A 12,970-nucleotide genomic window follows, 5' to 3' on the forward strand; every position below is an offset into this window, starting at 1 on the left:
TAGAGATGTCTCCATAGGTTAGGTTATCATAATCTATAACACCTAAAGGGCTGCAAAGGGTTTCTTTGACTTTTTGGCCAAAGAGTGTTGGTAACCCATCAATGAACTTCTCCTTCCAAAATGGAGAGTTACAATCAGTCCTGTGCATGACTCGGGTAGTAAAGATATCTTCATACCACCGGTAGTCTCCTAGGGTTTTACATCTAAGGTTACTAAGCTGCTCGTAAATCCTAGATGTGATATTGCTGGGTTTTCCTATGAAGTGTTTCATTGTTTATACCATAAACTTGTTCTATAGTCTTGACATGGAAATTTGTCTTGAAGGCTCTCTTCCAAGACTATGAGGACTTATAGATTTTGTTGGTGGCTACTCTAGGGATATTCCAATCTCCTGTGTCTAGATCTACATCAGATAACTCATAAGACTCCGAATTAATTATTCCTAAATCTGTTGGTATATTTGGGATGGACAATGGTTGGGAACATCTACTGCTGGTAGAAGAGTAACTTCTAAACAACCTATTCATTGTGCAAGATTACAAGCTAAATCAACAATTACAACCTAGTTACCTTTATCCTCAAACTTCTGGATCTAACCTTTAGATCTGAAATTGGAGTATACAACAATAAGATAGACACCTAATCTGTGAACTTGGTACCTATCGTACTCTCTTCCAAAATGGGGACCACCCTTCAACGCCTTCCCTAGCTACATGGTCTTGGAAGAGAGCCTTCAAGACAAATTACCATGTCAAGACTATAGAACAAGTTTATGGAATAAACAAGGAGTACGAAATGTGCTACTTGTTATCCCCTTCAGCCATTCAAGCACATAGGAAGCAAGGTCATAACTTCCTACACATCGTTTTAGTCCAAGTCGGAGTTAAACCACTCATCAGAAGAGGTTTGAACAGCTTAATCCTCATGGCCCTCAGAGATGCTCGTCACGTCAGGTTTAATGACAGCCTCTTAGGAACCATAGAAACCAGCTTTAGTAATGGACTAGTCCATTTCGACTGTTTCCCAGATTTTGCTGTCCACATCCATGATAAAAATGTTATCAAAGCCTTCACACTTAATATCAAGACCCATGGAACCCTCATGACGCAGGGAACTAGTCAGATCGCCTTGATATACAGAGTATACTACAAGTGCATGAGAACGAACATGAATGTCGGAGCACTTGACAAAAGAGAAAGAGGTGAGACAACCCTCATCCAAGCCACTGACCCTAGTGCCAAGATTCAGGTTCCAATAACCCTAAAATAGACAGAGGTCACTTTCCCAGCCAATTGGACTTTAGAGAATGAGAACCATGCTCTACAGATCCAAAACCTAGCCCAGAATCCAGATCTAGAATTTGTCCAACAGCTAGCCGATGGCATGGTTAGGTTAAGTTTTGACAGATCTAGGCTTAGCACTCCTCTAGACTATGAGTGTAGACCACCCCTAGATATATCTCGGTTTAGATCCCCAATAGATCTACACCAACCCCATAGGCAGTCACCTATCTACCTTAGAGATAGATCTGCATCCCAGTATAGCTCAACCAAACCTTTAGGATCACCTTTCCCAAGGTCTAGAAAGAGATCTAGGTGTACAACTCCAGGGAGTTAGAACCAATTCCTAGCTTACCACACCATGTTACACAGCCAAATAGGATTCGATTGTCAATGAGGAAGACGATCGAGAGCAATCCCCCCCATCTCCATCTGGAACTGATATGGAACAACCACCATTCCAGCAAGAGTCCATAGATAGCCAGCTTCTGGTATTAAACAGAGAATTCGTTCTTAACCTAGAAGGCCCATAATTTAGTTTGGGAACAATGAGGCCCATAAAAGGAAGCATAACTGCATAAGTGAATAAATGGGCCTTGATATGCATAAAAAGTAAAAACCCTAGCATATACGTGTAAAAATTCTAGGGTAAAACCGTACTTTGACATAAGCTAGCCAACCGACGGTATATATTAGGCTTTTAGGGCTCTCTTTCTCTCATTCGAATGCTCGCTTTCTCTCTCATTCAACAATGTGACGTATCTCTCTCTCCGGTACGTTTGTTTCTCTATTTCAACCAATTATTTATTTATTTTATTTTTTCTGTGGATTAGATTTCTGCTTGGTTTGTAGGTTTTGTTTTTTAGGGTTTAGTATTTGCGTTTTGGGGGTTTTCAGCTTTCGAGTGAATGACGGTTGGTTGTTGAATTATTGTAAGTATTTTATGTTATGTTTCCTTTGTTATTGTGTATGTATCTCTCTACTCTACTATATTGTACTGTGTTTAAGATTTGTCTTCAAAACAAACAAACAAAGCATGAATGCTTGTGTTGTGTTGTGTTGTGTTATGTGAATCAAAACGAATGTGTGCTCTTGTGATAAAATCTGTACATAGGTGACAAAGAGGGACTTGTAACCATATGTATGTTTTTGCTGCTAGAATACAAACTTTATTTAACCCCTCTCCCTTTTGGGTTTTGAAGTTAGGAATCATGGCAGATGTGGAGCATGAGGACTATGAGATCGTAAAGTTTCCATACTTCTACCAAGTCTTTCCTGATGCTCCAACTAAACCAATGAAGCTACCTACCGTTAACTATAGTGACTTTGGCTTCCCTTCTAACTTTCATATTACAGTTTGCGATCCACCAAAATTTTCTGTCGCCACGGAGGTATATATGTACTGCTGTGCTACTACATTGTGCGTTGTGAGTGTAGTGTATGTCTTTTTATTTTATTTTATTTTTTATGAAGAAATAATTTGCTTTTTCCTCTTCTTCTTGAGCAGATAAGAAATGAATTTTCCTCCCGTGCACAGATGCAGTTTGAGCATTACAACAAAATTAAGGTTTATTTCTTCTTCTTCTTCTTCTTCTTCTTCTTAATATCCATCATCTATATATGCTTTATTTATATCTCTTCTTAATTCTTTGATTTTGTAAGACAAGGCATGTGCTATACTTTATATGATGTTCATCCTCTTTATCAAATTCAATTCCACAGCTTCAACATTATTGCTTAGGACACAAAACAACCTTCCCCAATCATGAGATGCATATTCTTCTATGATGCCTAGTTCTATTAAAGTTTTCCACAATCATGCAAGATTTAATTCCTCCTCTATTTTTTCCTTAAATTAAATTGTTTGTTTGAATGTGTATCATGCAAAGACATTGTTAGAACCTTTGAATATGACAAATCCCTTATGCTATATCAAACAGTTACAATTGCAAAATTTCCAAAGACTAGCAAGCACATCACAACATAGGTAACACTTCATTCAAATTTTATGGAAAGCATAATCTAGTAAAAGGAGTATAATTGGTTATCTACTAAGTATAATCGCAGTTCAAACTTAGAAGATAGTTTCACAATCAATATCAATGGCACAAGGATAAGACTATCTCGTAATTCATCAGCCAAATACCCACAAAAAAAAGACCATGTGCCAAAAGTGAAACTTAAAATATACGTGACAAATGTCTTCCTAACAAACTCTATTTCTATCAAGCAAGTACTTTCTCCTTAACAACTCCACATGCAATTACTTCAGTAAGTAGATTAAGGTTTCTTTGACCAGTTCTTGGGTGAATTGCATCACATCCTTTGTATATTCTACCAAAACCCTTTATCTCCTCATCCCTCACCCCAACTATTTTTAATCCACCAGAATTTTTTCTTTGTTATTGGAGTAGTTCCAAAGCCTGTAATTACCACCACATGTGCAACAAAATTTTGATCTTTAGCAGTAGCTTCATAGACCGAATTTTCATCATGATTGTATTTTCCGAAAGTCTGGAAATATTTGAATTGTTGCAACTAGGAAAAATCTATCACTTAACATCTTTAGCATCAATTCCTCATTCTTTAGATTAATCACTGTGTAGTCTTGGAGACATGCGACTGTCATCCCCTGAAAGTTTAGAATTAACAAAGCATCAAATCTCTTTTTTTTTTTATTGCTATTTACATATATGTTCATTACAAAGAAGAAGAAAAAAAAAGCTTACAAAATATCGTGGATAAAGAATGACTTGTGCATACTCCTCAAATTTGTACTCTGGTTCTTTTGCTACTCCATATACCATCACCCAACGAAATACTTCAAGTATAGGCGCCACATAGTGAAGGAAAAAATTGGTTTTGTATCTCATACAAAACACATAGCGGAAGAAACAAACAAACATCTATTTTATTCATAATTGATAACGTGCACTATGTAAATTTCAGAATTTAAGAATAAGATAGCGTACCTTGGTGTGGAGAAATTCAAAACAAATATTAGAAGCACTTGGGAACACTTTTAATCTTCACTCCAATTTCACTTTACGCCTAAGATGTGTGGTCTCTCAATCAGTTTTCAAGGGAGAATGAAAGTGTGTCTCACACTCTCTCACACACCGTTTCTTATTTCACTATAATAAAATTTTTGTATGTTTCTCCCTTTATAACTAACTGATTATCTAATTGGGCTGGCCTATTGGGCCTTTCCAATTGGGCTTTAGTGTGTGGCGTGGAGTGGGACCAAAAGGGACCGATAAGACACTAGCTCCAATGAGCCTTGGGCTTTTTCGTCAACTCTTGACAAGTTCAAAGTTATCATTAATTATATTTAATACCACTATAAAAATATAATTGCACTCTAGGTCTTATTAATAAATTATATCTCAAGACTTTATTATACATGCAACCCATTCATAAAATATTCGTAGTAACACAAAGTCATAAATGTAGACTGCCACTTTGTAAATTACTACATCTTATTCTTGAGTACCCGGTCTAATCCTTTAAAGTTATTCATTATATATTTATGAAATCCAATTTCATAAATATATACTTTAGTAATTTCTTATTAAAGTAGTTAGGCCTAACTCTCTGTTTGTTTCAACAATGATATTTTCTAGAAAATGAGTTATTTTCTATAAAGTATTTTCTAGAAAACTATCTCATTTTCCAATGTTTGGTAGCAACTTTAAATGAGTTAAAAAACAACCTCTTAACTTTCCTTATTTAGCTGGATGTGAGATAAAGTTGTTTTCTAAAAAAATTTAATGGAAAACAATCTCTAAAAATAAGCCATACTTTTTATGTTGACCAAAGATAGTTTTCCTTTTACTCATCTTTTTTTATGCTACCAAACACTAGAAAATAAAGAAAACTATCTTTACACAATGTTTTCCATTGAAACAAACAGAGCGTAACTCTTTGAATAATTGAACCCATTAAACTTATCTCAAGGGAATATTTTATATCTCCATCAATAGATTATGAATTCCATCTTGAGAATATATGTTCTATCAATACTAAATGTGGCTGCCCAACATATTCAAGTTTTGACCGTCACTTTAGATCTCACTCCTGATATATCAAAACAACCTACACCTCATGATCAGGTCCATTATTCTCTCAGGATTAAGAGTTTATGCAAATAGAAGTCGTGAGATTTATTATTCACTTGACAGTCGTTAGGAGAATAATAAATCTCACAGCGGTCCTGTTCAATATGTCTTAACTCTTAAAACATATCAACATATCAACTAGAAGTCTCCACTTCCACGATCAACTAGAACTCCTGCAGTTTGGCCCATTACTTGTGGACTAATTGGCCCTAATTATCGACTCGATGAGTAGTTGTATCCTACTCCACTTCTCTGTAAATAAATTCAAGATTAGTTTAATCTTTGTGCTTGGGTCTGTTGGATCTTATTTTATTGTATTGTAGTGACGTTCTGTTTTCTGGTTTTATTCCAGTGTATAATATAATATAACATAACATTGCAAATTTTAATATAATCAAAATTATTTGTGTCTCTATCTTTCGCACATATTCAATTGGCTGTTTATCTGATTGTTTGATTCATTTGACTCAAGCATATCTAATTTTTTGGGAAATGGTATTCAATGTGTTGTTCATTTGTCACTACCTCTATGTCAGGTTGGTTAAGGGGGAGTTCATGGCCTTTCTCCCATAACATACGAAGATATAACTCTCTCTTTGAATGAAATTAATAGGCTATGTTTGCATGCTTTACTCAATTGCACTTGCCTTGCCTTAAGCTACCATAATTGTAAAAGACTGCACGATCAACTAGATTTATTCCTGGTTGAATCGTTGCTTTTACTAGATCTATTAGTCACTGGAGTTCTATTTAAAACCCAAAATTATGGACAGATGGATATCAAAGAAGGTGATACATTAGATTTAGGAGCTAGATTTAGGAAAATATTCATTCCTTGATGACAATTTAAAACATTTTGTGCATCAGTAAAAACTAAAAGGTAAGTTTGTGAGTTCTTATGAAGCGTGGCAACAATTGCTTTTGAGAAACTCTTACCTGGCTGAGTATCCTTCACAAAGGTGTTGTGCTCATCTAAGCAATGAAATTCCGTTAACATTAGTTCAACCGTAAAAGAAATTGTTTGCCACCACATGGTTGGGTTCATATAATAAACAACAAAGTAAGCTAAGTAGCATGATTATCTTGAAAGCCTAATATAAAAGAATAATTCACCTAGAACAACATAACCATAAGTCCTAGCAAGTAAAGTTTGATTGAAAGAATAAGGATCAAGAAGTTTAGCCATGCTAAAATCAACGATAGAAGCCTCCAACTCAAAGTTCAATAGTATATTATTGCTAGTTATATCTCGATGAACAATTACTGATGCATGTAAGACAAGGCATATGCTATACTTTATATGACCTTCATCCTCTTTATCCAATCCAATGCCACAGCTTCAACATTATTGGTTCCATATCTTCAACATTATTGCTTAGGACACAAAACAAGATTCCCCTTTCCATATCTTCAACATTATTGCTTAGGACACAAAACAAGCTTCCCCTTTCCATATACTCAAAGACCAAAAACATGCTACGTTTATGCGAACAATAGCCATGTAGTTTAACAATATTTCAATGTCAAATTTATATTGTTTTTTTAAACTCTTGTCAAAACTCAGTTCCTTAGTCTCTAATCGATGAAATTTCTTTAAGGCAACCACTTTACCACTAGGCAATTGTGCTTTGTAAATTCTACCATAACTGCATATTCCAATACAATATATAATGTCAAAGTCCTCTGTTGCTTTAATAATGTCTTCATAGGCAATTTTGCCATCATAATTCTATATCGAGAATACGTCCCCATTTTTTGTTTCCCTTGACTTGGATTCAATTTCCCTAACCCCGCATCGATGAAAAAATACCCAAGAAGTGAAAACACAAGAAAAAAACTCAATGGAACAAGAATTTTTATTTTGTAGTCAATTGATGTATTCTTGTTTGGGGAAGATGAAAGACAAGGAGGGAACTTTTGATATCACCACATAAATCTTTGTTGCCGATAAGTGTGTCATAACTATAATTTTTGAAAACATCCAGAATTTGACCCTCCAAAGAATTGTATGACAAATTAACATATGTTTTTTTTGAAAAAAAAAGAAAAAAGAGGGAATTCTTCTTGTAAGGTTATTGTAGCTAAGGTCAATCCAACGAATTGAACAAGGGCCACCAATTTGAGAGAGAATGGTTTGAGTTAATTAGTTATGGCTTAAAAACAAAGTGTACAAAGAATGGCAATTAGCTATTTCAATGGGGATGGAACCACTAATTTGATTCCAATCAAGGTTCAAAATGCTCAACAGAGTCAAATAACATATAGTTGAAGGTATTTTACCCATAATGCTATTATTACTGTGGTACAAGTAATTTAAACTCTTCATATTGCCTATTTCTGGTGGAATGGAATTTTGTTCATTTGGTTTGAATCGAGATCCAATTCTGTCAAATTGTTTAAATGACCTAGAGGCGAAGGTATCGGACCAATGAGCTTGTTATATTTGAGGGAGAAGGGCTTCAAATCCTACATGTTGCCTATTTCTAGTGGAATGGAGCTGTTCATTTGTTTAGAATTGAGGCACAATTTAGTCAAACTGGTTAAATGACCTAGAGACGAAGGTATTGGTCCATCGAGCTTGTTATGTTCCAGTTTCAATACTAACAACTTCTTTAGCATTCCTCTTTCTAACACTATAGAACCATTGATTTCATTATAAGAAAAATCCAAATTGGAAAGATTAGTTAAAAGGCCGAGAGCTGAAGGGATTGGTCCAACAAATGTGTCATCACTAAGATCTAATTCAAAGAGATTCTTTGAATTTCCTAGTGCTTTGGTGATGACACTAGTGATGAGATTACTAGAAATGAAAAAATCCACTAAGTGAGTAAGATTGGCAAGTTACCTGTAAGTTTATTCCAAGCCAAATTGAGATACATGAGTTTCAAAAGATTACCTATCTCTTGTGGGATGCTCCCTCGAAGTCCAGTATTATAAAAATAAAAGTATGACTAAATGTGGGAAGGATGTGAAGTTGAATTTTCTAAACTTATCTCCCAGATTGAACCCACTCATGTTAATCTCTGTAACACTTCCGCCATTATTGCATTTAATTCCACGCCACTCAGGATGAATTGAGGTATCATTGGAATAGCTACTCCACCACTCACTCTCCTGCATAGCCTTTGCTTCAAAATCCATCGCAATAACCATATTTGTAGCATGCATGAAGATACGAAGTGCCCATGCTACTACCAGAATGGAAATGAAGACAGAGGGAGCCATGTTAAAGTTTAATTACTTGATGGATGAAGGCAAGAGCAAATGGTTGATTGTTATACTCATGACTCAAGGCACCTTTATAAGTGAGATATGGATAGATAAAGACTACAAAGTCACCTATTCTTTTTCTTTTTTACTTCGAAAAAAATACCTACGTAATTCTCATGAAATATTCTCCCTTTGAAAAATTTCCTAGAATTATCTTGGAAATTTTTGCTGATTAGTCCACATGATGCAATTGAAGTGAACATTTGCCACATTGCGCTATGGTACATAACTATTAGTCTATTAGTCCAAGAGAAGTGATTTTTATGCTAACAGCAGAGCATGGCTCTGCTATTTGAAGTGAACATTTGCCACATTGCGCTGTGGTACATAAGTATTAGTCTAAGGGAAGTGATTTTTATGCTAACAACAAAGCATAGTTGTTCTATAAGCAATGCATGTTGTAGGGACATTGGGCCCAGTAATTTACAAAGGACGGCCCAACAAAGTCTATTGGGCTAAAAACCCAATCCAAGGACATCAAATGATCTAGGAGTATATGAATGTACCTCATAAAAAAAATGCTAGGTAAAGATGTGATAAACGAGTGAACAATTATGTCTGAGGAAGAGATTTGTTCTCGGATATTAAAGCCGAGGTCATAGGAAGAGAGGTTTAATATCCCCAGGCTATGTTATAAAAAATCCTATGCCTACGGGAAAACACGGTACACGTGGAGGACAATAGAAAAAACAGTAGAATATCTAAGGTAAAACTGCTACCACCGCCCACACATTAAAAACTCTGCAATTGATATACTGACTGCATTAATGGAGAAATGAGACTTGAACATGAGGTTTGGAACTTGGTCCCTAACCCAAGAGGACTTCGGGGAAATTTGATGGGACAAATATCCAAAGCCAGTGTTACAACCGTGAGGTGGAAGATGATAAAGAGAAGAAGAGGAAGTATAAATAAGAGAAAAGACCTTCAGAAGAGGAGAGGCTTTTTTCTTGAGAAAGAAGAAAGAATAACATATGATAATCTAATGATCTATAATTATAGTCAACCTTGAGAAGCAATACTATAAACTATCCTCGGATTGTGTCCGAGGAAGAGCTTTTATTCATATTCTTATAGTTAACTCCTTGTTTGTGCCATTGGGCCCGAGGCCCGTTCTTTCTTTGTTGTTTGAACCACCCTCAAAATCTAGATTTCAAGCCCACTCTTTACAAATTTATTGTAAAAGGTCTTTCAAGCCCATTCCCTTTTATTGTGCATTGGAGGTTCGACTTGTGTCCTTATACATGTATTTAGAAATGAATCTAACCTTTTTTATATAATTTAGTATGTCAATTGGAGTGTATTTTTTTATTTGTAAATTTCTTTTAAAACAATTGTCTCTGAAAATAAATCTAAACCATCAATATCATGATAAACATCATGTATGAAAAAGATTCAAGATTAAGACAGTATTGTTGTAAACTATCATCATCTAGCTAGGTGAGAGAGAGAGGCGGAGAGCAAGAGTGAGAGAGAAAATGTATGAGTAAATTTTAGGGATTTAAGTTTTTTGATTTGTTTTGATTTGAGATTGTTTTGTGGGTAATTTTTTAAACCAGATTTGCATTTTATCCAGTTGATTTTTGATTTGTCTAGAGGTTAAGAATGATTTTTTTTGGAATAATTGATTTTGTTTAGACCAAATAGTTTTTTGGGGTACCAATGTTTACAAGGATATTCTAGATTTTTTGTTCTTTGGTCACGAAGATGTATAAGATTTTTTGGAGTTTCATCTTAAACTAATTTTTTTACTATTACCCTTTCTTTTTTAAATTTTGGTGCCTCCCCTCTACTTAGGGAATGGCCTAATTGGCCTAGTTAAAGGGCCGGCCCTGGCTGGAATGGATATTGGATAACGGTGACCGGTGACAAACAATAGCGGTTAATAGCTTTGTCGAGCAATGGTTGGAAAATGAAATAAATTGTGCAATCTATATATTTTTTTAGTGAGTTTTAACTTTTAAACTATATTTATACACAATGATAGTTGATCTAGGAAGCTCTGATTATGCTTGAATCAAGGATAATTTGATATTCCTTAATTCAGACAATAATAGGAGTTGTACGGAATCTACAGATACATTCGACATGTGTTTAAACAAATAAGGAAATAATAATAATAACGAAATAATAATAATAACGAAGTATAAGTACGAAAATAACGGCTATATGCTGACACAAGTTAGGTATGATTTATAGTAAGGCCGCTATGGCAAAGAAGATTAAGAAACCACCAACAGTGGAAGTGTTGGAGCTGATGGCAGCTAGACGTGCAGTGGTTTTTTTTTTTTTTTATAACTATTGAAAGTGGGCATTTGGATATCAAATGAGAATGGAAACGGTAACATTACTTTAATTCAACACTAGAAAAGGGATTACAACAAGGTTGCACACGAAAACGGATTACAAAAAGGTTGCACACGAACTAGCTAAATATGCTAGATGTAATGAAGCCAATCAAGTCTGGAAAGGGGTTTCGCTTTCAATGGTGCAACACCTAGTCAAACTTGATGGCACCTAAAGCTTTTCTCTGCTTTTTCTCTAATTACTTCTTCGTCCCTGTTGTAACAATACTAATGCTTTATGCTAGAGGTCTACTCCAAAACCCATATTTGCAGTTTGTACATGGTAAGGTATACCTTATACCTGTGTCTGTTTGAGCCTTTGGGGTGCTGTTTAGTGTTATGGTCATTGACTCATTATTGACCTCTGTGAATCTGTTTTGGACTTGCATTACAGAGGGAGAAATTAAGAAAGCTTGAGATTGGAATGTGAAAAAAGGCTTTTAATTTGGAGGAATCTATTGCACAATACTCCTAATAAATTTAAAATGTTCACATGGGGGTACATCTTGGATGTATTGCCCACCAAACATGAAACACCTATGACCAATTGTCAATGCCGGCTTAACACTAAATGCAATTGATGCAATCGCCTAAGGCCCAATGTATAAAAAATGCCTCAAATTATAATTTATTTAAGTCCAAATATTAGCCAATAAATAAAATAATATTTTTATCAAGTGCAAAACAAGAAAAATAAAAAAGAGATAATAATGCTACTTTCACAAATTTTCTCATAACATTTTTGTAATAAATCCTAAATAGCAGATTATTACAGGTTGTTATTGATGGCAAAAAAATAATTTCAGTGATGAGTTTTATTGTGAATATAGCACTTCTCAAAAAAAAAAAAAAAACAATGCACAAAAAAAAAAAATTCACAACATTTTTCACAATAGTTGAGTTGGCAAATTTATACTAATTCTCACTTAGGTCCACTACTAACATCACTCTTTTACTTACCACTATCATTCTATCACATCAACAGGTGTGAAAAGTTTTATCAAATTTTTGTATCTATAGGCTTTCTATAAATAAATAAAAAATCTACATGGTTCATGTTAATTAGTAATAATTTCGTATCTAAAACAAGATAATAGAGTTTAAATAATATTTAATTTTTTTAAGTCATATTTAAATATATAAAAGGTTTCAATTTCATTTTTCGCAATAGGCCCCCAAATGTATCAAGCCTGCCTATTGTTCAAAAAGAAAAGTAAGGGAATTGAGAACAATTTAACGAAATCTCTTAAGTATTGGGCACATCCTGGAAAGTGCAAAGGGATAAACATGTATTTCTAATTGTGAATATATATATATATATATATATATATATAGAGAGAGAGAGAGAGAGAGAGAGAGAGAGTTAGGAAATATTTTTAGGGGGCCAAGGTAAAAACAATAAAGTTCTTATGTATAAAAAAATGACTAAAAAAATCTTAGTTTCACAAATTAACTTTAACTTAAAAATGTTGCTTTTTTACACTCTTCATGACACTAAGGGTCCGTTTGGATACTGCTGAAAACTGAAAACTGAAAACACTGTAGCAAAATAATTTTAAAATGTGTGAATAGTACTGTGGGTCCCATTTTTAATTTAAAAAAAGTTGAAAAGTACATGAATAGTACACTACTGTGCGGTTATTGTTCACGCACAGTGGTGAACAGTGCATCATGTCTCCTGTTGAAATCTGTGCGCAGGGAAAAAAATAAAAATAAAAGGTTTAAAACGTGAAACGCAAACGCCAACCTCCCTATCCAAACCCACCCTAAAATCACTTATAATTATTGATACTGAACTAAATTGGTGCAAACCACGTGAGAGGTCATTTTTGCATCAATTGTAGATCTTTCTCCCATAAGTTAATATGAAATATGAAATCTTGAGTATTAAAGTTTATAACCTCAATACCTCAAAATTGATAAATTAAACAAGTTTATAATGATAATTTAATTTAAT

This window comes from Castanea sativa, chromosome 1 (genome assembly GCF_040712315.1).
Source record: "Castanea sativa cultivar Marrone di Chiusa Pesio chromosome 1, ASM4071231v1".
Classification (NCBI taxonomy): Eukaryota; Viridiplantae; Streptophyta; class Magnoliopsida; order Fagales; family Fagaceae; genus Castanea; species Castanea sativa.